The sequence below is a fragment of the Cervus canadensis genome, chromosome 18, assembly GCF_019320065.1.
Source record: "Cervus canadensis isolate Bull #8, Minnesota chromosome 18, ASM1932006v1, whole genome shotgun sequence".
Taxonomy (NCBI): domain Eukaryota; kingdom Metazoa; phylum Chordata; class Mammalia; order Artiodactyla; family Cervidae; genus Cervus; species Cervus canadensis.
Genome location: NC_057403.1, coordinates 59763145 through 59788607, shown reverse-complemented (window position 1 = coordinate 59788607; position 25463 = coordinate 59763145). Strand labels below are relative to the sequence as shown.

General features: G+C 46.6%; 1 protein-coding gene across 1 annotated transcript in view; it reads left to right on the top strand.

The window, feature by feature from the left end:
* VAT1L (vesicle amine transport 1 like) overlaps positions 1 to 25463 on the top strand; it is a 165926-nt gene that overhangs the window by 131788 nt on the left and 8675 nt on the right. The gene's annotated exons all lie outside the window — the stretch shown is intronic.

The window sequence follows — 25463 nt, the reverse complement described above, 5'->3', positions numbered from 1 at the left end:
CTCCAAATGTCAGTGACATAGGTCTGGGGGGTGGAGGGGGGAGGCAGATAGGAAGAAGGTGGGAGGCAAGATAAGGTTGTAAAGAGATCATAGCACCGATGACTTATCTTACAAATTCCCCAGACTGATGGGGGAAAGACCTCACGGTACAGTTGGTGCTTCCAAACTGGATCTTCCTGGTTACATAATATCCTGACACTTAAGGTTAAAGAACACTTGTACTTCTGTAGCCAAATTCCCTCTATAGCTCTGAAGCAATATATTGCCCATGTTCAGGCTGAAGAAACAGAGGCTCAGAGTGGCATCGTGATATGCCCAGGATTACAAAGTCCAGTGAGAAGAGCCTGAATCTTCCCAAATCACCACGCAAGCAGCTCTTCCTACCACATCACACCAGCCCCCCAACCACCTTCAGGTAAAAGCCAGCAGCACAGGGAAGGAGCTGACACCAGGAGAAAGCCTCTAGGACCAGGCGAGCTGGGTCTCTAGATTCACACAAATTGAGGAGACAGGCCGACGCACCTACCAGGTGAAAATCCCAGAGAGGCTGTTATGCCCGTGGTATGGAGTCGACAGTCACCCGAGAAAGCGTGCCCAGAGATGTCTCCAGTCTCATGAAGGAAGACGCGAAGTCCCTGAAAGCCTAGGGACTGGGAAAGCGTGCTGCTGCAAACAGCACGGCTCTCGGCAGCTGGGATGGGTGCTGGTGCCGTCACCAAGTCCACCGGATGCTGGAGCCACGCGCTGGAAAACCCCGACACTGCAGTGGGTCTGAACCCACCCAGAGACCACACAGCTTGGCTCCTTTCTCTCTGCCCAGGCACCCACTGGTGGGTCCACCCGGCTGGGAGCCAGCCCCTGGGAAGGGTGACTCTAAACGACGGGCAGAAGCCTTTCTCCTATCAGCAATGGCCCCAGTCGCTCCCTTGGACAGGCAGGGTTTTCCAGGGTGTGCACTCCTTGGGCCAATTCCTGAGCCCCGCCTCCAACCCAGTGAGTTAGACGAGGCTAGAGATAAGTCTGGGGTCTTCCATTTTATCATGCTCCCCAGTGACCCTAATGCCCACTGCAAGCTGGGAACCTGCTCTAAGCTCTGTCTTGTGTCTTTGCCTACTGGATATTAATTTGACAGATATTTATTGAAATTCCATTTATTTGCCAGGCTGTTTTAGGCACTTTGGCTACATGTAAACAAAATGGGCCCCCACAAAAAAATCTTCAGTGCTTACCTTCTCCTGTGTGTGGGGGAGGTGGGAGGTGAGAGGTGAGTGAGTTGAGGGAAAAATAATGAACAATAAACCCTGGACAGTGGAATAACCTGTCCATTGCCAGCTGGCCTTTGCCATCACCTTTCCAAGCTTATAAGTGGCGAACTACCCTTCATGAAAATGAAGGAAAACTCATTTTAAATGGAGTCAGAAAGCCCTGAAGGGGGCTTTTACATGTGAGTGCCACTCAGCCAGCCTCACCGGCAGGGGAAAGGAAGATTGAAATTGTTTTGACAAGGAAGGACATTTCTCACCTGTGGAATTTTATCCCCTGCTTGTAAGAAAAAGGATGTTCCCTCCCTGCCCCCAGCAGCAACGCTCTAATAACCACTTGGAGCCAATGAGAAGCTGCCACAGCCTCCAACTCTTCTCTCCAGTGAGCGTCTCCTTCAAAACTCTCCCCCATCTCCTCCAAAGCCAGAGAAAAGCCAACCTTCTCTTTGCCTCTCCCAGCTCGCCTGCAAATTTCACCGTAGCTCTCCTGTCCCGTCACATTGCAATTCCCTGCTATTCCCGAATAAACGCGTTTTGCCGGTGAAACAACTGGCTGGTTCATTTCTGAGGTCAACAGCGTCTACAGTTCTCTGAAGGAAAGAGCACCTACCAGTCTCCGAAATGTTGGAAGGACCGGGGATTTCTCAGAGCCGCATTTAGCGGCGGTGTGTGCTGAAGCCTGTGTGTGCCGGCTGCTGAGGGCTTCTAGCTCTGTCCCCGTGATGGTGCTGAGTAGATCAGCGGTGTTGGGAGCAGTTCCACCAGAAATCAGCAGGACGCCCACTCCCCACTCGTGAGATCCATAACAACAGTGTTGCTGCACGTGCACCATCACAGCAGTGGCAACACTTACAAAGGAGACAGAGTCACATTCCAGAGCCCAACCCTCTCCCCTAACATCAGGTGACCAGGGTGTGTGGGTAAATAGAGATCTGGGCTTCCCAGACGGCACAGTGGTAAAGAGTCCACCTGCCAATGCGGACTCAAGAGACTCGAGAGATCCCCGGGTCAAGAAGATCCCTTGGAGTAGGAAATGGCAACCCACTCCAGTATCCTTGCGTGGGAAATCCCATGGTAAGAGGAGCCTGGCAGGCTACAGTCCACAGGGTTGCAAAGAGTGAGACATGACGGAGCACACGCACACACGCATACACACAAGTAAAGACCGAAGGAGTTGAGGTTCTGAACCAAAACATACGCAGAAAGGCTTGGAATAAAACGTATAGTAGTGACATGAGGGATTGCCAAGGGTGAAAGCTTTCTGCACTCAATTTATTGTCTTGTATTTTGCATGTTTGTTGTTGGTGTTTTTTCCCTAATAGTCACTCATTGATTGCACCCTTAGAAATTGATGAGTTTCCAGGGCATTATAAATTCCAAGCATTTAGCAGAACCAGCACTAAAATAGCTCATTAAAGAGTGTGGGTTGGAAAGAAGGATTGTCAGTGTACTTTATATACGATAATCAATTACGGCAATTTCTCAGCAGTGGTTTCTATCACTCTTCTTTAAGATGCTATAATGGAAATGAGCTCATCAGACTTTAAGGATGTTTGTTACTCAGTGTATCTCAAGTTGCTCCATGCAAACTCTCTGAGGTAGGAGAAGGAATGAACATTCCTGGCTGTCTAAGGCTATAGCCTAAAGAGGTGTGTGCATGTGTGTGCATGTGTGTGTGTGTGTTCATGTGTGTATGTGTGCATGTTAGTCACTCAGTCGTGTCTGACTGCGACCCCATGGACTGTAGCCTGACAGGCTTCTCTGTCCATGGGATTCTCCAGGCAAGAATACTGAAGTGGGTTGCCATTCCCTTCTCCATGGGATTTTCCCAACCCAGGGGTTGAACCCATGTCTCCTGCATCATAGATGGTCTTCTGCATTGCAGGCAGATTCTTTACTGTCTGAGCCACAGGAAAGCCTTAAAGAGATTTAAACAAGTTCCAAATAGCATGGAAAGCCTTAGCTAGTAGCACCCTTGTGAATGTTTTCATAATTAGATCTTGGGGTTGTGGGAAGCTCTGATTTGTAGCATTTGTCAATTTCCGTCATGTAAAAGCTCCCCCCTGGCCAATTCCAAGCAATGGATGCACTGTCAGCTGATTAGCTAAATCCCTGAAAATTTAACCGTTGAGCCCCATGAGCCAGTACAAGCTGGCTTCAACATGCCACTGATGTTAGCTTTAAAGTTAATATGAATTTTGCATTTGGCTCAATGATGCTTCATTTTTTAAAAAATTATTGTTTTTTTCTGTCTTCAAATCTTCTAGCATCAGCTAGCACAGTGTTTCCCCAAGAAAACTCTCCTTTCACGTGTGATGACGTGGAGCAGGGCTTTGACGCAGACTAGCGTCACACTGAGTCATGTAATGAGAAGAATATGACCCTTGCGTTTCCTCTCTCAGTCCTCTGATTACATCAGAACAGTCAGCGGGGAGCCAGTGTGCTGCCCCAGCTCTAGACAGGTGTCCTCTCCTTTTTGAACCAAGAGAGAACAGCCCTCCGGCCCTCTTCTTCAGGGAGGCAATGGCCAGCTAGAATGTGATAAAATGTTTCCTTTTGTCTTCCTCACTGTGTCTGGCTTTCAGGAGTGTGTGCATGTGCGCTCAGTCACTCAGCTGTGTCCGAGTTTTTGGTGACCCCGTGGACTGTAGACCACCAAGCAGGCTCCTCTCTATGGGATTCTCCAGGCAAAGAATACTGGAGTGGGTGGCCATTTTCTTCTCCAGGGGCTCTTCCCAACCCAGGGATCGAACCTGCGTCTCTCATGTCTCCTACACTGGCAGGGGGCTTCCTTAACACCTCCCATGCTATTTTGAGCTTGTTTAAACCTTTTTAGGGCTTCCCTGGCGGCTCAGACAGTAAAGAATCTGCGCCACCTGTTTGGCTTTTAATGGCAAACAATACCGATCTCCCCCCCACACACACCATTTATGGAAGCAGCATGGAGTTTTCTTTTCACTGTGTTATTAAATATGCTCCCTGTACTTAGGAGGAGGTACCTGGATGAAGCAAAAGTCACTGGCTGTTGAGCACCTTGAGGATGAGACCCAGACTTTCGTGGGGTCTGCTTGCTGGGCCCTCTGGGGGCAGAACGGGCCAGAGGCAGCTTGGGTGCCTCAGCAGTTATTCTCTGTCTGTGGGAGCGCCTGCCCGCCTTCCTCTAAATCACACAGATTGAGGCTCAAGCTGTATCTGCTATTACACGCTGATTTGTCACTGTTTGCCTGTTTCTCTGGTGTAAATATTCCCACCGTGGCTGATTTCAAGCAACTGACATGACTTCACTGAACTGAGATTGGGGAAGAAATGTGCACAGTCGGCCTCCCTGGCCCAGCAGGAGTGGCTCCAGCACACACTGGCTGTGGCCACCGCTTACAGTCACTGTGGGATTATGTGGAAGGCACCAGGCAAGACGGGCTTCCCTGGTGGCTCAGACGGTAAAGAATCCCCCTGCAATGTGGGAGACCTGGGTTCAGTCCCTGGATTGGGAAGATCCCCTGGAGGAGGGCATGGTAACCCACTCCAGTATTCTGGCCTGGAGAATCCCCCGGACAGAGGAGCCTGATGGGCTCCAGTCCCTGGGGTCACAAAGATGCTTTCCAGGCAAGATGCTTTCTCATGCCAGCTCATGCTGGCCCCCAAGGCTATAGTTGCTGGTAGTTATCACTGTTCTGCAGATAAGCAGGTTTGGGGCAGAGAGATTACAGGACACGCCCAAGGCTGTAAAGCTGGTGAGTGATGGAGTTGGGATTTAAACCCAGGTCTCAGTCAGCACTCGGATTGCAGCCATGAAATTAAAAGACACTTGCTCCTTGGAAGGAAAGCTATGGCAAACCTAGTGTGTGCATGCGTGTGCTCAGTCACTTCAGATGTGTCCATCTCTTTGCGACCCCGTGGACGGTAGCCCTCCAGGCTCTTCAGTCCCTGGGATTCTCCAGGCAAGAGTACTACAGTGGGTTGCCATGTCCTCCTCCAGGGGATCTTCCTGATCCAGGGATCGAATGCAAGTCTCCTGCGTCTCCTGCATTACGGTGGATTCTTTAACCACTGAGCCACCGAGGAAGCACTGACCAACCTAGACAGCATATTAAAAAGCAGAGACATTACTTTGCCGATGAAGGCCCATCTAGTCAAAGCTATGGTTTTTCCAGTAGTCATGTATGGATGTGAGAGCTGAACCATAAAGAAGGCTGAGTGCTGAAGAATTGATGCTTTTGAACTGTGGTGTTGGAGAAGACTCTTGAGAGTCCCTAGGACTGCAAGGAGATCCAACCAGTCCATCCTAAAGGAAATCAACCATGAATATTCTTTGGAAGGACTAATGTTGAAGCTGAATCTCCAATACTTCGGCCACCTGATGAGAAGAACTGACTCATTGGAAAAGACCCTGATGCTGGGAAAGATTGAAGGCAGGAGGAGAAGGGGGTGACAGACGATGAGGTGGTTGGATGGCATCACCGACTCCACTGACATGACTTTGAGTGAGCTCCAGAAGATAGTGGAGGACAGGGAAGCCTGGAGTGCTGCAGTCCATGGCGCCGCAAAGAGTCAGACACGACTGAGCGACTCAGTTGCCAGGAACTGAGCTGAACAGCGGCAGGCTGGCGGCAGAGAGTGAAGAACATCAGCGCCCTCTGGAGGTCAGAGTGGCAATGACAGCGGTGTGTGTGCTTAGTCACTTCAGTCGTGTCCGACTCTGCAACCCCATGAACTGCCAGGCTCCTCTGTCATGGGATTCTCCAGGCAAGAATATTGGAGTTGGTTGCCATTTCCTTCTCCAGGGGATCTTCCCAACCCAGGAACTGAACTCTTGTCTCCTGGGTCACCTACATTGGCAGTTAGATTCTTTACCGCTGAGCCATCTGGGAGTTTGAAGTCTTTGAAGGAGAGATAATTCCTTGGGGGAAGAGAAGCCTTGCATCCACAGCCCTCTCCCTCCCCTTCTCCACTTAGTGACCTCCTGGCTTAGAAGGATCAAGTTAAAGGGGGGCCCAGGATGACTGAAAGGCTCCCCTCCAGCTTCTAGTTTCTAACGCCTACTTGCAAGGCAGTGGTTCCCACCTGGGAGAGAGTCTTCCTCCAGGGACTACTGGCAGGGTCTGGAGGCACCCTGGGTCTTCACGCCTGGGAGGACACTGCTGGCGTCGAGTGAGCAGAGGGCAGGAACGGTACCAAATGTCCCGCAATACACAGGACGGCCCCACATGCAACAGAGAGTCATCCAGCCCGGAACGTCACTAATGTCGAGGTTGAAACCCCCCCTGTAAGGAGTTAGGGAACTGGGCCACTCAGGAGGCTGAATTTATTCTACTGTAATCCTAGAGAAATCCCTTCAGTTTCCACCCTGAGAAGGAAATCCCGACACAGCCTCCGGGCATTGGAAATAAATCTCAGGCTCCCTCGGGAGGGTTGGGGACCATCTACTTGGGATCGCAAGGGGGCTTCCTTCATCTCTCCACTGTATCTCCCACCTCACTTTCTCCTACCTGGTGACTGCTTCCTATCTGACATTCAGAGACACCTCCCAGCAAGGCAACCCCATGGGGCAGCACCCAGTTTCTGGAAGAGCAAAACCAATGACTCAGGGGGTGACATATTTCTTTATACTTCTGCAGTCACAGGTGTGGATGGACACTTTGATGTACCCACTCCTTCAATAGTGACTCCAAGATGAGTGATTGCCAGTTGATTGCTTGGTTTGAGATGGATAGAAGCACCTTGTCTTCTTTCAGTGTCTCAACATCTACACGTCCATTATTCATCCTTTCCACAAATCTTTTTAAGCATCTGCTCTGTACTACATCCGACGTTAAGTGTTAGAAATGAAATATTTGCCTGACATTATTTGTCACGTTAGGTGGCAGGGCCACCATGCAGTCACAGTGGGGAAGGAGGCAGACTCTAGAGACACTAGCTGGGTTCGAATCCCAGCTCTGCTTCTTTCTAGCTGTGCGATGCTGGGAAAGTTATTCAACCTCTCTTAGCTTCGGTTTTCTCATCCTTTAAAATGGCAGTGATGCATCATTTCCAGACTTGTTAGAAGCCGAATGACTAAACGGTCACGAAGGGACAGATTTTAAGTCCTCTAGTTCCCATCTTTATATCCTAGCTCTTCTACTTTTTTTTTTTTTAGCTGTGTCACCTTGAAGTGAAGTCCTAGGGTTCTCAGTTTTGTCCTCTGTAAAGTAGAAATAATGACCCGCCATGTACAGAGTCGATGTGGAGATGAAGGGAGATGATGCCTGCAAGCCAGTTAGCGTGTTACTGCTGGCACGTTATAAGCACTCAATAGACATAACCATTATAATCATGACTATCTATTACTATTATATTGCCTGCAATAATCAGAGTTGAAGTAGCTATTTTCATCCACATTATTCTAGATCTGTTTCAGTGTTTTAAACAGCCGTGGGTGGCTGAGAGGCACGTGTGCCTACCTCTTCCTTGTGCCAAGACGGTGCCCTGATGAGCAGCAGGAGGGGACAGCAACCCAGGCTGAAGGGTCCTCCACGGGGCAGGTTGCTCACAGTCCCGCCTGCACACACGCATTCACAAGCTGAACCCTCTCCCAAGCTCTCTTCCTCTGCACGATGACTTCCTTAAAACCTGTGAGGAATCCCAAGCAGTGAAAACCGACGAGCCTGATGATACGGACTCCGCCTGCCCTGGTTCGTACCGGGGATCTGGGCTGAGTCAGGGTCTGTTCCGAGTGCTCAATCACAGAACATGGGGAAGTGGATAGACCTGCTCTGTCAAGTCCATGGGGGCCAAAATGCTGTATCATCTGGTTTTGCAGCAATGCCTGGGATTGCGTTGACAACAGAAGCATCTAAAAAATAGTGTAATAAGTGGCTTCTGGATCTGTACTCAGTGAGACTATTGACTCATTCACTTGGAAGCATGACCAATTCCAGATTGTAGAACCTTTTTGAAAAGTTATTTTCTTCTACATACAGATGGCCAATGGGCACATGAGAAGATGCCCTACATCACTAATTATTAGAGAAGTGCAAATCCAAACTGCAATGACCGTACATCGGTCAGAATGGCCATTACTAAAAATCCTACAAAAGTAACAAATACTGGAGAGGCTGTGGAGAAAAGGGAGCCCTTCTACTCTTTGGTTGGGATGTAAGTTTCTACAGCTGCTATGGAGAACAGTGTGGATGTTCCCTAAAAAAACTAAAAATAAAGCTCCAGCAATCCACCCCCCCAGGAAGATATCTAGACACAACCATAATTGGAAGAAATGCATGCTCCCAGTGTTCACAGCAGCACTATTTACAATGGCCAAGTCATGGAACAACCCAAGTGTTCACTGACAGAGGAATGGATAAGCAAGACATGGTGCATATATACAATAGACTACTACTCAGCCATGAAAAAGGACATGATGCCATTTGCTGCTACAGGGACGGACCTAGAGATTTTCACAGTAAATGAAGTCAGTCAGAAAGAGAAAGGCAAATACCATATAATATCACCTAACTGTGGAATCTAAAGTATGACGTAAATGAACTTTTCTGTAAAACAGAAACAGACTGACAGACATAGAGAGGAGACTTGTGGCTGCGAAGGGAGAGGAAAGGGGGGTAAATTGGGAGTTTGCGGTTAACAGATACGTGCTGTCATATATAAAATATACAAACAAGAGGGACCCAGGATAGCACAGGGAACTCTATTTGACATCCTGTAATAACCCCCACCCCCCCATATATATAGCTGAATCACTGTTGTACACTGGAAACTAACACAACATGGTAAATCAACTATACTTCAATAAAAAATAAATTAAAAAAAGAAAAGCACTAAAACCATTGGAGAACTGTTTTCTCCCAATACAAAACATGTCATACTCAATGGAGACATTTAAAAATATACCCCTTCAAAGACAAGAAAAGAAACACTGACAAAACCATCTAATTCCCATCATCCAAAATAACCTTATTTTTTTTTCCTTCCAACATTTTTCTTTTGTGCATTCAGGGGGTTGTTTTGATTTTCTTTTGTTCAGGGAGTTGACATTTTTTAGAAATTACAATCACACTGTAAAAACTTTTGCTGACTGCTTTTTTCCCCCTCTGGTAGACTCTTCCAGCATTTTTAACCCTCACTGTTGTTCAGGTGCTAAATCACGTCTGGCTCTTTTTGACCCCGTGACTGCAGCATGCCAGGCGTCCCCGTCCTTCACTAGCTCCCTGAGTCTGCTCAAACTCATGGTCACATATCATTCCAACAAATGTTTATGTCAGGGTTTATTCAACTGCCCTCCCCACTCCTGGACATCTAGGTTATTTTTACTGTTATAGCTGCAATAAATATTTTGGCTATAAATTTTTTTTCTCTTCTTGTTATTCCAAATGTAGGACTACTTCCTTAAGATATATTCTCAAAAGTGGAAGTTAGGTCAGAGAATTTTAAAGACTTTACAAGGTGCTTTAAAGGCTGTGTAAAGACTCTGCAAGCACTGCCTACGCTGCTTGGTGTGAATATGACTTCAGTTTTGTATAAATGTGGGTGAACTACCACCCACCTTCCCAACCTCTACCCAACTCTTAGCTGTGGGGACCTTCCCAGATGGGACCTTCTTCATCCCATGACTCCCGAGGGTCTGACTGTTGCCCTAAAGCTGTCCCCTGGGTTTCAGTCCCTGTGACCACCTGTGAATTCAGAGTAGCCTGGTCACCCCAGCCCAAGGCATGGCCCTGTCAGCTGAGACAGCGGGCCCCTGAGCGGGAAAGGAAAGTGTCTGGAAGACAAAACCTCCCTCATCTGTAGATTTTTCCCCCCCAGTGTATTGAGCCTGTTTTCTGTCTCGTTGCCATAGCAATGCAACCTCAGGCTAATAGATACTCCTTGGTGCTTAGAGGAAAAAAACTCAGCTGACAGACAAGCCAGGACAATGTAGGAAAGAACAGGTTAGCCCCAGATGCCCCTCCACGCCTCGGCAAAGCGGCAGAGATAATTAAAAATTCGACTTTAGGGTCACACAGACTCCAACAGAAGGAAGGGTCCAGGCCTAGCAGAGTGATCTGTTTCCGACGCTGATTAAAATGGACAAAGATAAATCAGATGACCTCAGCTCTCCTCTCTGCTTTGATGGAGAACCTTTCCAAGCATAAGTCATTTTAGAGGCTCTTTCTTCCCTTTGGGGAAGCAGATGACTTAAAGAGCCTGAAATGATCGCACAGGTTCAGTGGGATGGACAGCCTATTGCAGTATCCCACCGTGGATCTTGTCAGTTCCACCTCACAGCCGCCCTGACTCCCAGGACTTGCTGGTCTCCCCCTCTCTCCTCGACCCCTGCCTCGCCTGTGGGCATCCCTCTCGGGCTGTCTTCTCAAGACTCACCTCCAGTCAGGTTCGAGCCCCCAGCCCCGCCGACGCAGCTCGGCACAGCGTCCCCATCACTGACTCTCGGGTCCCTGCACCACCTTCCCCTTTCAGGACTCTGCATGCATTTTCTCTTCCAGGAAAACACCTCCCACCCTTACAAGTCCTGGGAAAATGCCATTTTTCTCTAAGTGGCATCATTCCCACCTCCCTGGGCTCTTCATTCAGGAGCTCTTCCCACGCTGTCCTGGATGGAGTGTGTAGGTGGAGTTCCCACCTTGGCAGCCAGTGGGGGGTGGGGGGGCGGTGGTGTTGTCTGGGGAAGGGGCTCTCTGTGTGTTCATCTTGCTGAGTGCTGCCTGGCGCGGGGTAAGTACCCAATACTGGAATGTATTACCCTCACAAAGCTGGGTTATTTGCTGAAAAGAATAACATTATTCTATCTGGGGAAATGGGCGCAGACCTCGACCTTCTCCAGCCCAAACCCCTCATTCATAACGTCAGCATCCAACATACACAGTTGAGCATTTGGGTGCCGAGATTGTTGGTAGAGTTGCTGTTTGGGCAACAGAACTCAAAGTTCATGTTTTAGAACATTTTTTTGGGAAATTTCAAACAAGTAGCAAATCCTGACCCACCTCCGCCCCACCCCAGCCACGCACCCACGGAGGCAGCCTCCACAGTGATGAACACCAGGCCAGTTTGTTTCCTTTGCTGCCTCCCCTCCCCCACAGCTTTTCTGGAGCATTTTAAGGCAAATCCCAGACATGATGTCATTTCATCTAACAATATTTCATCAACTGTCTAGGTGAAAATCCTACCCCTTCTACCTACACTGTCTGTGACCTTGGGCAGATTAATTAACCTCCCTGATCCTCCTGTTCTGTGTATATAAAATGAGAATAATCATGGCACATCCATCATAGGGTTATAATGAGGAGCAAATGGACTATTCTGCAAAAAATACGTGATGCTTGGCATTTGCCCAGCTTGTGTGCTAAGTGGTTGGTGTTAGCCATTAAAATCACCATCATTACCATTATCCTTACTAAATCTACAGCCCAGTCCCAAGCATTTGAGACACAAGAGACATACAAATGTATCGACCACTAATCATAGCTCTGGCAGTTGAAGGAGAACAGATTGGAGTCAGGAGACACTGGAGCTTCAGAGATCCAATAGGAGGCTGGAAGCATCACTCCGGAGGGAGGTGATGGGGCCTTGAACTAGACAGTGACGGAGGTGGAGAGAACTCACAGGGAGATGAGAGCAAAGGCCTCCGGGGAGGTGCTTGCTGCAACTAAAGGTCGAGTTTAGATACTGGTGGATTGGAGAGAGTCAGCTAAGGGAGGGGAGAAGGTGTGAGATGATGAAGTTTCCTCTGAGAGCCTTTGTCTTTACTGCACTGATTGATGGACATCCTGGGAAAGACATGTGACACATGAGGCTGCTGATTATGGCAGCATATGGCTTCCCTTGTACAGCTGGTGGTTCACTTTACTTTGAAGCCACTTACACATCTCTGTGAAAGGCTCCAGACCCCCATGAGCTTCTTTTCCCCCCATGCTCTGCAACCCCCCTTCACTGTCCTGATAATCAAAGTGGAGTTGGTGCTTTACCCACCACCACTTTTAAAACTTATTCTCCATGAATACATACTCACCATGAACCTTTTTAAAAAGACACACAAAAAAATATGATCTCACTTGTATGTGGAATCTAAACTGGCAAAATCACAGAAGCAGGGAGTAAGTAGAAGGGTGTGTACCAGGGGTTTGGTGGGGGCGGGGGGAGGGGAGATGATGGTCAAAGGGAACACAGTTTTATGCAGGATAAGTAAGTTTTGTAGATCTACTATGTGGTGTAGTTCCCATAGCTAACAATACTGTATAGTGTACTTAACATCTGCTACGAGGGTAGAGCTTATATTAATTGTTCTTGTGTCTATGTGCCCAGTTGCCCAGTCATGTCCAACTCCTTGCGATCCCACGGACTGCGGTCCACTAGGCTCCTCTGTCCATGGGATTTCCCAGGCAAGAATACAGGAGTGGGGTTGCCATTTCCTTCTCCAAGGGATCGTCTTGGCTCAGGGATCAAACCTGCATCCTCGGCATCTCCTAATTGTTCTTACCCCCAAATAAAAACTATGATAAAAAGGGTGAGAGAAAACGTTGAGGGGTGATGGATATGTTTATGGCCATGATGGTGGTGATGGTTTCACAGATGTACACTTATCCTCAAGTTCATTGAGTTGTAACCATTAATTATTATAGCTTTTTACATAACAATTATACTTTAATAGAGTGGTTTAAAACATAAAGATAAAAAGACAGACCGAGATGGGAGGCCTAGAGGGGCTCTGGGCCCCAGCACTTGGTTCTGCATGATCTTTGAGAGACCCACTTCTTGGGGCTCAGAGGGGAAGAGGCTTTTAAGGTTCCTGCTTTTGCAAACCGGGAAGAGTGCACAGAGCCATGGACATCAGCCATGCTCCAAACCACTTGGCCTCAGGAGCCAGTGACCTCTGAGGACACGGCTGTGTGTTTCACTCAGAACAAGTGGGCCAGTCTGGACTCTGCACAGAGGGCCCTGTGCAGGGAGGTGATGCTGGGGAATTATGCAAGTATAGATTCCCTGGTGTCTCCATTCCCCCAGACCTGATCTGGTCTCCCAGCTGGAGAGAGGGGACACTCCAGGGGACCCCAATCCCTGGGAAGCAGAGGTTTTGAGAGGCATCTGTGCAGGTGGCAAGTCCCGCATCAAGACAGAAGAGCTGGCGGTAGGACCCTACACATGTAAGGAGCATGGCAAAGGTCTGAGTTCCAACACCACCCTGGCCCAGCATCAGAGGGTCCTCACGGGGGAGAAGCCCTATGCATGCAAGGAGTGTGGTAGGGCCTTCCATCAGAGCGCCACCTACCTGCAGCACCAGGGGCTAAGCACGGGGTGGGGGAGGGGGGGCAGCGCGGGGAAGAAAGTCTATAAATGCGGAGTGTTGGAAAGGTTTCTGGTGTAGGTCACTTTTTATCGTCCATCTGTGCATCTACACCCGGGAGAAACCCTGGGGATTTTTCTTGTGTACCACACAGTCGTAAAAGTCAAAGTGAAAGTGAAGTCGCTCAGTTGTGTCCAACTCTTTGTGACTCCATGGACTGTAGCCCACCAGGCTCCTCCATCCATGAGCTTCTCCCAGCAAGAACACTGGAGTGGGTTGCCATTTCCTTCTCCAGGGGATCTTCCTAACCTGGGGACTGAACCCAGGTCTCCTGCATTGAAGGCAGGTTCTTTACCGTCTGAGCCACCAGGGAAGGCTGATATAGGCATAGCTGGACTTGAAAGCTTTGCCATGCTCCTTACACTTGAAGGGCTTCTCTCCATTGTGGCTGCTCTGGTGCTGAAGGAGCTTTGAGTTACATGGGAGGATCCTCCCACATTCTTTCCATTTGGAGAACTTCATGCCGCCTCAAAATATCAGATGGGGATTCAGACTGGAAGCCTGACACGTGGCCTTACTTTCAAAGCCCAAGTGCTGAGGCAGGTCTGGGAGACGCCCTCCGCGGGCCTGCCCGGGACTCTGTGTGCTCAGAGGCTTGCTGCTCTGCTACCTGCTTCATGGACGAAAAGTGCGTGGGAAAGCCTGCAAGTGCCATGGCAGCTTGTCCCGCGTCAGCAAGCGCAGCCTGTGCAGGGGAAATGCAGCCAGGCTCTGGGCTGCCGCCGCCGCATCCCCGGGGGCCCCGCATCCGCAGCTCGCGGAGTCCCTAGGCTCAGGCGCTGCTCCGGCAGGGCGGGGCCTCGCCTCACGCTGCCCTCATTCCTGCATCCCAGTCCGTGTCACCCCGCCGCCTCTGGGATTCTTTCTTCCCTCGTCCAAGTAGTACGTGTCTTCCGAGGTCTTCCTCCTGCCACGAAGCCTTCCCGAGTTACTCTGAACCCTTCTCCTCACCTGCCTGGCCTCTCTCTTGGCACTCCTCTGGTGGTTACAGCAAGTCTCTAACCTACCTTCAGCTTGATCTGTAGCTTTTACACTGTATCTGTGTTCTTACTATTTCAGCATAAACTCCATTGTAATTGAAAAAAACATTAAAAATAAAAAACAGAAAAAGTATAATGGAGAAAATAAAAATTAGCCATAATCCTACTACAGATATACCCAGGGTAGTTGGGTTGATATAAGCTCTCATTTATTCTTTATATTAATATGTATTCTATGAAGGTATGACCACACTGAATATATAATTACGCTTTCTCCTTAGCATGTCAATAAGAAATGGGATGAGGTGACCTTTCAAGGTTATCCTATAATTCCCTTAACCATCCTGATAGACATTGATAGACATGTTTTGCTTCCAATTTTTTCCTTTTAAATATCAAATAAGAATTTATTAATATTCAGTGAGTGAATGTTTTACGCATAAAGCTTTACTCAAGTTCCTTAATTTTGCTTCTTTGAAAAGGCTGCTTCTCCCAATAAACCCAAGGAAAGAATCAAGTATTTATCTTCCCATTCCTATAGGAGCTGTTCACCACTCACAATCAACTAATACATGAAGGGGTGTGGCTCCTTATAAAATGAAGGCAGGTAATAAATGAACACAGAGTCTTGGAATCAGAACTTCACAGCCCCCACTAAATTAACAGGTCTGGGCACTGAACATCAGGAAAAGAGGGCCAACCAGCCATTGTGTGTCTCCCAGAGGACACACAGCGCCTACGGTCTCAGTCTGATCAAACCTCCTACCAACCTGAAGGCAATGCAGAGCAGAGGGAGCCCTGTGGGACTGTGCCGGTTGTCTGCAATCACAGAATCCAGACCGTGGGAGGGAAAGCACCCAGAGCAAGCCAGACTTCTCGACTTGCAAGGAACAATAGCAGCCATAACGAAATAGAGAGCCTGTAGATTTAAAAGGACATGAACAATAGATGCAGAGAGAGCCTTTGACAAAATTCAACATCCATTTATGATAAAAACCCTCTAGAAAGCAGGCATAGAGGGAACATACCTCAACATAATAAAAGCCATATCTGATAAACCCACAGCCAACATTATCCTCAATGGTGAAAAATTAAAAGCATTTCCCCTAAAGTCAGGAACAAGACAAGGGTGCTCACTCTCACCACCACTATTCAACATAGTTTTGGAAGTTTTGGCCACAGCAATCAGAGCAGAAAAAGAAATAAAAGGAATCCAGATTGGAAAAGAAGAAGTAAAACTCTCACTGTTTGCAGATGACATGATCCTCTACATAGAAAACCCTAAAGACTCCACCAGAAAATTACTAGAGCTAATTAATAAATACAGTAAAGCTGCAGGATATAAAAGTAACACACAGAAACCCCTTGCATTCCTGTACACTAACAATGAGAAAACAGAAAGAGAAATTAAGGAAACAATTCCATTCACCATTGCAATGAAAAGAATAAAATATTTAAGAATAAATCTACCTAAAGAAACAAAAGACCTATATATAGAAAACTATAAAACAGCGATGAAAGAAATCAAAGATGACACAAATAGATGGAGAAATATACCATGTTCATGGATCAGAAGAATCAATATAGTGAAAATGAGTATACTACCCAAAGCAACCTATAGATTCAATGCAATCCCTATCAAGTACCAACAGTATTTTTCAGAGAATTAGAATAAACAATTTCACAATTTGTATGGAATTACAAAAAACCTTGAATAGCCAAAGCAATCATGAGAAAGAAGAATGGAACTGGAGGAATCAAGCTGCCCGACTTCAGGCTACACTACATAGCAACAGAAATCAAGACAGTATAGTACTGTCACAAAGACAGAAACATAGATCAATGGAACAAAATAGAAAGCCCAGAGATAAATCCACGAACCTATGGACACCTTATCTTTGACAAAGGAGGCAAGAATATACAATGGAGAAAAGACAATCTCTTTAACAAGTGGTGCTGGGAAAACTGGTCAACCACTTGTAAAAGAATGAAACTAGAACACTTTTTAACACCATACACAAAAATAAACTCAAAATGGATTAAAGATCTAAATGTAAGACCAGAAACCATAAAACTCCTAGAGGAGAACATAGGCAAAACACTCTCCGACATAAATCACAGCAAGATCCTCTATGACCCACCTCCCAGAATATTGGAAATAAAAGGAAAAATAAACAAATGGGACCTAATTAAACTTAAAAGCTTTTGCACAATAAAGGAAACTATAAGCAAGGTGAAAAGACAGCCTTAAGAATGGGAGAAAATAATAGCAAATGAAGCAACTGACAAAGGATTAATCTCAAAAATATACAAGCAGCTCCTGCAGCTCAATCCCAGAAAAATAAGCGACCCAATCAAAAAATGGGCAAAACAACTAAAGAGACATTTCTCCAAAGATATACTAATGGCTAACGAACACATGAAAAGATGCTCAACATCACTCATTATCAGAGAAGTGCAAATCAAAACCACAATGAGGTACCATCTCACGCTGGTCAGAATGGCTGCTATCCAAAAGTCTATAAGCAATAAATGCTGGAGAGGGTGTGGAGAAAAGGGAAAATTCCCACTGTTGGTGGGAATGCAAACTAGTACAGCCACTATGGAGAACAGTGTGGAGATTCCTTAAAAAACTGGAAATAGAACTGCCATATGACCCAGCAATCCCACTGCTGGGCATACACACTGAGGAAACCAGAATTGAAAAGAGACACATATACCCCAGTGCTCATCGCAGCACTGTTTACAATAGCCAGGGCATGGAAGCAACCTAGATATCCATCGGCTGACGAATGGATAAGCAAGCTGTGGTACATATACACAATGGAATATTACTCAGCTATTAAAAAGAATGCAGTTGAATCAGTTCTAATGAGGTGGATGAAACTGGAGCCTATTATACAGAGCGAAGTAAGTCAGAAAGAAATACAGTATATTACATCAATACAGTATATTAACGCATATAGATGGAATTTAGAAAGATGGTAACGATGACCCTATATGCAAGACAGCAAAAAAGACACAGATGCAAAGAACAGACTGTTAGACTCTGTGGGAGAAGGCGAGGGTGGGATGATTTGAGAGAATAGCATTGAAACATGTATATTATCATATGTGAAACAGATCGCCAGTCCAGGTTTGATGCATGAGGCAGGGTGCTCAGGGCTGGTGCACTGGGATGACCCAGAGGGATGGGATTCAGGATGGGGAACACATGTGCACCCATGGCTGATTCATGTGAATGTATGGGCAAAACCCACCACAATATTGTAAAGTAATTAACCTCCAATTAAAATTTTAAAAAATAATAATAATAGCCAAAAAATAAAAAAAATAAAAGGCGCTGAAGGTATATGTTTTTTCAAATGGCACAAGACAAATTGCTGGTCCCTGGGGATGTACAGTTAGGTGAAAAACAAAAGAAATGCAAGGAAGTGATTGCTCTAAAAGTTGGGATGCTGTGGTAATATCTGGAGAAGGGGAGGGAGTTAGGGCTGTGACAGAACACACGGAGAGGCTTTGGGGACATCCAGTAAAGCTCTGTTTCTTGACCTGCATGCTTACAAACTATACATGTGTGGCTGTCTGTGTATGTGTTTTATTTTATAATTTAAAAAAAGTTTAGTTTAAAAAGAAAAACTTAAAGGTGTTATTACCTGTCTGTTTGGATAGGCATGTCCCTCACTTCATGTCCTTCCCTGAACCTTAGAATGTGAGTGTGGAACTAGGCTCACTGCAGAGGTATTTCAACACAGCTGAGATGCAGAGGGTCGAATTCAGATGAGGTCATCCTGGAATAGGATAAGCCCTTAATCTATCATGAGCTGTCCTTGTAAGAAGAGGAGAGACACAGAAACACAGAAGAGAAGGGCATGTGATGACGGAGGCAGAGATCGGAATGCTGTAGCTATAAGCCAAGGACAGCAAGCATTGTCAGCAACCCCCAGAAGCTAGAAGAGAACTGGAAAAAGTTTCTTCCTTGGAGCCTTTGCCAGGAACCCATCCTTCTGACACCTTGATTTCAGGCCTTTAGCTTTCCTGAAACTTTCTTCATGCACTGAGCAGAAAGCAGGTTGTTTGATGTCCACACAGGTGTGCAGAATTAAAGCTGAGATAATTCCTTCTCAGTTGCCCTAGAATGAGAAGGGCTGTAACTGTGACTCTCTGCTACTTTCCTACATGCAGTAATATTGAAGCCAAGTGCCAAACAGGTCCTATCCAGATATTAAAACATGGTACGCCAGACCCCACCCCTCGCAGAGAGATCTTACCACTCCTGGGGAGGGACTGATCTTTCTTGTTTCTTGCTGTGAGTCAGTCAAGCCCAGAGCCCAGACCCGTGGTGGGCAGTGGATATTTGTTACATGAAGCACCATTTAGGTCAAGAGTCTAAAACATCAGAGCCCCAGGATCGCCCAGAGTGGCGTGCCTCGGCATTCTCAACAAACAGGTCTAAGCTGAAGCCAACGCAACACTTTTCTAAAAATTTATTTAATTGGAGGATTATTGCTTTACCATATCGCGTTGGTTTCTGCCATACACCAACATGAATCAGCCATAGGTATACACATGTCCCCTCCTCCCTCTGGAACCTCCCTCACGCCTCCCACTCCATCCCACCCCTCTAGGTTGTCACCGAGCACGGGGTTTGCGCTCCCTGTGTCGTAACAGCAAATTCCCACTGGTTATCTTTTCTGCACATGGTAAGGTGTATGTTTCCATGCTAGTCTGTCAATTTGCCCCTCCCTCTCCTGCCCCCACTGTCCACAGGTCTGTTCTCTATGTCTGCCTCTCCTTTGCTTCCCTGCACATAGGTTCATTTGTGGTGACCCCATTGATAAACATTGTCTTCCGTCCACATTTTAAGAAAACCTGACCTAACCAATGAGTATTTTGAGGTCAGAGACCACACAGCACCCACCGTGTACCACATTCCCTTCCTAGTCCTGAGGATGGAGCAGACACCAGTCTCTGGCGGCAAGTCCCTGGCCAACGCGTCCTGTGTGTGCTGTGGGGAGGCAGGCATCTGCACTTGAATGGGAGGTGTGGAGAGGAGACTGAGCCCTCACACTGTCTCAGCTAGAGCTGATTCTTTCCCTCCAGGGGACATTTGACAAATGCCTGGGAGCATTTTTGTTTGTCACACTGGGGGTGCTACTGGCATCACTCTGTGATGCCCAGGACAGCCCCAGAACCAAGAATTCTCTGCCTCCAAAAGTCAGTGCTCCTAAGTTGAGAGACTCTTCAAGAGAGAGTGGAATTAGGTGTTACAACCCGGGAGAAACAGGGTGCGTGTGGAAGTGCAGAGGAAATAACACATCCTACGGGGTTCCACGGTGCAGCACCCAGTGACCCATGGCCCCTCCTCTCCACCTCCTGCCTCCTCCCCGGCTCCACACATCTGGCAACAGTGCACCAAGTCCTGGGGGTTCACAGGGCTCGGTTTGAAGCTGACATCTTCACATCCCACAGCTTGACTTGGGACAAGCCGCGTCACCTTGCCAAACCTCAGTGTGATCTCAGCTCTCCTCTGCAAGCAGAGGAGCTCCAGGAGAAAAGAGAGGGTATATGTATGTACCCTTGATCGACAGCCTGACAAGCTCCCGCTCACCTCGCAGAGATCAGACGTAGAGTGCTTTGCTTGGTGAAGCACCTGCTGAGCATTTGCACATGTCGGCTGCTGTGATGAGAGCGCGCATCGTCCCCCACAGCCCCAGGGGCATGCACCGACACTGCCTTGTTGTTTACAGTTACCTGAGTTTTAGATTCATCTCTTTCCCTGACACTCTCACCTTCTCCTAATGTAACCTGAAGGCAGGTTATATTACTGCAGTCCAAAGCCTAAAACCTTCTTTTCCTTCCTGTTTTAGTGGAGGATCCACAGATCCCCTTAAAAGTAGTGGAGATCAGCTTTCTACTGGAGTACTTTGCTTGCAAATGCCTCTTATACAAACACAATTACTCTTTTATTTCTACTCCTTACTTTAGAGCATCCTACAGTCCCCAGACAAGTTGTCCCAGGCATATCTGCCTCTGTTGGCTACCTCTCATTTTGCACCCTGGACATCCTAACCCTTATCTAAATGACACCCATGTCTAGATGACACAGTCAATATTATCTCAGTTCCCTTAGGTACAAAAATGCTCCCCAAACAGCCTGCAAACAAGCCCTTTCTCTGGTAGTCTAAGGAAAGGTCACCTCTGCCTTCTAAACTGTAGTTTCCTAAATGTCAGCAGCTCTGGCCGTCATCCTTTTGGAAAGAGAAGAACTTTCAAGATTTTGAAGTGTCTTTTCTTTGGCCTCCTTATAGTTCTAGCCCTTTTCCATTACTTCCACATTTCACTGTTCCCCTGAAGGGGAAATCCTTCAGGTGTCATGGAATGGAAAACCTTCAGGTGTCATTATCCATCAGGGAATGAATAAAACTAGTATTATCTGGAGGCAAGGTCCAAGCAGGAATAAGAATTTCTCTCCCTGGCTGGAGGATTTTGCTAAAGGATTTGAAGCAAGAATCAGTTGACATGATATTCTGTAAGTTCTGCAACTGTTGTGTGGGATTTCAGAAGTGGCAGGAGCTCAAGTAATGATGTAACCCATTTGCAGCAGACTTGAGAATCTTAATTCAAGAGGATTTTCAAAACATCATCACCATCATTGCCCTCAGAGTTCTGGTGGCTGTCAATGACTCATTCTTGGAGTACAGCAATATTTCCTTAAACTCTTAATATTTCTATGTCCTTCTCCTTGGCTGAGTGACAAACTCCTAGTTGACCTTCAAGTCTCAGTCTGTAAATTCATTCCTGCCAAGAGTTTTCCCCTGATTTTCATCCTTCTCCTAACCCCAATTGCTTCCTCTTCTGTGCCCGTCACACTTCAAACATCTCTCTTACAGATTGTACAGCAGATATTTTTCTTCAGGGAACAAGAATCATTTCACGCATTTTTTTAATCTGCCCCTGCCCCAGACTTCACTTATATGTGGGAATAAGCATCCTTGAAGTGTCCAGTTTAATTCTACTCCAACATCCAAATTTGACACTGGGGAACACTGTTAAAGAAAATCAAACAAACATTGAAGGCAATTCACTAGATTTTTTTTTTTTTCATTTTTTGCTTTAGTTCACAATACAATTGGACTAGAATATACAGTGTGGCTTGATTATGGGTTGTAGATTTCTGCAGAACAATTCTGGCTTTTAACTCAATGTTTACTTCATTTGAACTCCTCTTGACCGCGATACATATTTGATCATCAGTGTCAATGTCATCCAGGTTCCCAAGGAGACAAGGACCAGTTGCTTCATCTGATTCTGTTGTCGTGCTTTTTTGTCTTCCCTCTTCCTCACTCTCCAAATAACCTGTCCCTGTTCTAAGCCAGTGCTCCTACCAATGGCCCCTTAAAAATCTTCTTGGACCATCCACACTAGTTTGTGGCCAAGCAGACACTTCTTTTAAAATGACAACATACTGTCTCCTTCTTTTAACAATATTTGGCTTCCATGCAGTGCCAAAATGAGAATGGGTCAAGGTAGGTGACTAGGGTGCAAAATTTAAGGAAGCACTCACTCTTGGGTGCTAAACTACCACTCAGATGACCCTGGGAGTAAGCACCCTCTTAATGCCCCATCCTAACCCATGCCTTGCATCACTGTACAGATCCATTTGCATCTAATCCAAACATGAATTGTGTCTGAATTTTTTCTCCACCTTCCCAGTGGGTCAATCCATGATTCTGGGCATTTTACTTTTTCAGTCACTCTTCCATATAGGTCAAAATCTCAGGGCTCACTCACTTTAGATTCTCACAGCTTCTTGACAGAACATAAATCCCAGATTTCAAGTCTACCTGCAATGAATGTGTTACTTTTCCACACCCACTTTGGATTTTAAGCAATCATTCATTCCCCCCTAAAGATGAATGTCATTAATATGAGTCATCTTCCAAATACGAATTGGGTAGATGTGCTTCTTAATTAGAGTATTACTCATTTCTTCTTTTCCAAAGCTTTTAATTTATCATCTAATAGACACAGTGATCCATGGAATAATCCATCTTAATTTTTTTCCTCTTTTAGATGGCTAGGCTTATTACTATTCATAGCGCAAGCCAAATGCTTTGGTTATTAAGTGGTATCATTTGTACTGTAATGAATTTGTGCCTTTCACAACACTGAAAAGGAAATGAAATACTGTGAAACATTAACTGAGACCCCAAACAAATATGGAGCATCATTAACCCTCATTGCTCAAGCGTGAAGGAACTGACCACTCTGGAAATGACTGGACGCTGTAGATTTGTGTGATCTGCACTGGACAACTGCACCCTGGCAGACTCTGGAATATAGTGCCAACATCCCCAGCCAACTTCCCCAGCGTCTTGCCCGGTGTTCACTTTGTTCTCTGTCCTCCTGTCCGCTAGCCTCTTTGCAGTCTCTGCTTTCATACTTGGCCCCCTCTTCTTGCAATGGTCCTCTCTCCCTTCTTTTCCTAGTCATGTTCTACTCATCCTTTAAAACCCAGCTCGACTGTCACTTCTTCAGAGGAGTTTTCCATGATCTTCCCAACCAGGTCAGTTCCCTTATCCACGTTCTCTTGACACCATCTTAGAATTACCCAGTGGCAAGCCTACATTTATTTGAGTCATTTTGATTAAGTCTGTGTCTCTGTAAGACCATGAAGGCTGGGATCTTGTAGGTTTGCTCATCATCATTTTCCCCAACTTCCAGAAAACCACTTCTCCTAGATCTGTTGCAGGAGGAAATAAGAATGACCACAGCTAGTGTTCCTCTGTGAAGACAGTCTGAGCCAATCACATTTTCTCCAGGGGTCATGCTTGAACACTGACTTGAATGCTACTAGACTTGGCTGAAATACAAACCAGGGGTACAGGGTCAATTCTGATGGGCTGTCACCCATTGGGGTGAAATAAACAAATCAGAAGCATGTTATTTAGATCATGAAACTCTTTTTATGATGACTAGCCTGTTTAGTAAGTGAAATTGTGTTTCCTTCTGGACAGGAAGTGTGTCTGTTTCAACCATTACTCCTCACACAGCTCCTGGAAAGGGGCTTTGGCACTGTTGGATGAGTGACAGACTGAATGAACAGGTGGATAGAATAACAGTTATCATTTAACATGTCAAGAAGATGGGGAGCAAAGAGGTGAAGCAACTTGCTGGAATGATGTTACTAGTCAAAGCAGAGCCTGAGAAGTGGGGATATCATCCCTGCCTCCTGCCACCATCCACTTGGGCTGGTTTATCAAGGTAGCCTCCCGGGGACCAGAAGTGTCAGAAAAGACTCAGATGGCCTCAGTGCTCAGGATCTTGGCCTCTTGAGGTGTTTGAGTACCATGACTCAGATTCCCTCCTGCCGTCCAGATGGAAAAGCAGCTCTGGAAGAGATGGGCTGACTGCAGCCAGGATCCCTAGCCCTGGAAAATCCAGCTGCTGAGACCAGCTCTGGCCAGCCCCACAGTTGGGATTCTGGCTGCAGTCAGTCCATCTCTCCCGCAGCTGGCAGGGGTGTCTCAGATTGGGCGCGGGGACCATGTCCTGATTATGAGCAGACTGCACTGGGCCGCCCTGGCAGCCACCAAGCAGGCCGCCTGGGCCAGGGGCTCTGGGACGTGGCATGGACCAGACAGAAACCTCTGGGCTGGCTCAGCATGTGATGTCCTACTCTCCCCACAAATCAACTTCCTTGTTCGCTCATTCATTCGTTCTGGAAGCTGTCATATGCCAGACGCTCCTTTGCACTGGGATCCCTGAGGCTGGTGCCATTGTCCTGCCATCCAGGCTGCACTCTCCAAAACAGAAGACGCAAGCAATTGAAGTGTAGTTGGTCTGAACTGAGACATGCTCTAAGAGTCAAATGCACCCTGGATTCCAAACACTTAGCACTACAGATACGTGTATATATATATATATATATATATATATATATAACATTTCATTCATAACTTTATTAGATTGAGCATACATTGAAATGATAATATTTCAGACAGATAATAAACCGATAATAGATAAGATAATAAGATTATAGATATAAGGTATATAAAATAATAGATAATAATCTAGTTAAAGAAAATATATTTTTAAAATAAATCTCAGCTTCTTTTTACACTTCTTACTGGGCTTAATTGGGGCTTCCTAGGTGGTGCTAGTGGTAAAGAACCCACCTGCCAAACAAAACAGGAGACATAAGAGATGTGGGCTCGATCCCTGGGTCAGGAAGATCCCCTGGAAGAAAGCACAGCAACCCACTCCAGTGTTCTTGCCTGGAGAGTCCCATGGACAGAGGAGCCTGGCGGGCTACAGTCCATAGGATCACAAAGAGTTAGACATGACTGAGCAACTAACATTTTCACTTTCACAGGCAGAAACGTAGAAATAGGTGAAATTAATTTAAATCATATGTTTTCCTTTACCCAGGATTTTTAAAATACTACTGTTTCAGTATTTTTAAATTAATTTATTTTAACTGGAGGATAATTACTTTACAATACTGTGGTGGTTTTGCCACACAGCGACACGAATCAGCCATGGGCACACATGTGTCCCCCATCCTGAAGCCCCCACCTCCCTCCCGCCCCATCCCTCTGGGTTGTCCCAGGGCACCGGCTTTCGGTGCCCAGCTCCATGCACTGAACATGCACTGGTCACCTCCCGACATTAACAGAGAGTTTCCCGCCTTCTCATTATGATTAAATCACTAAAGTGTGCTGTGTATTTCACACCCCCAGCACATCACAGCTGGGACCGGCCATGGTTCAAGTGCTCAGCGTCACGTGCAGCGAGTGGTCGCTGTGACAGGCCATGCCACGTCTGCCGGACTTCTCTCCTGCATGCAGCGGGGAGAGGGGCTAAGCAGAAGTGTGCTTTAGAAAACCC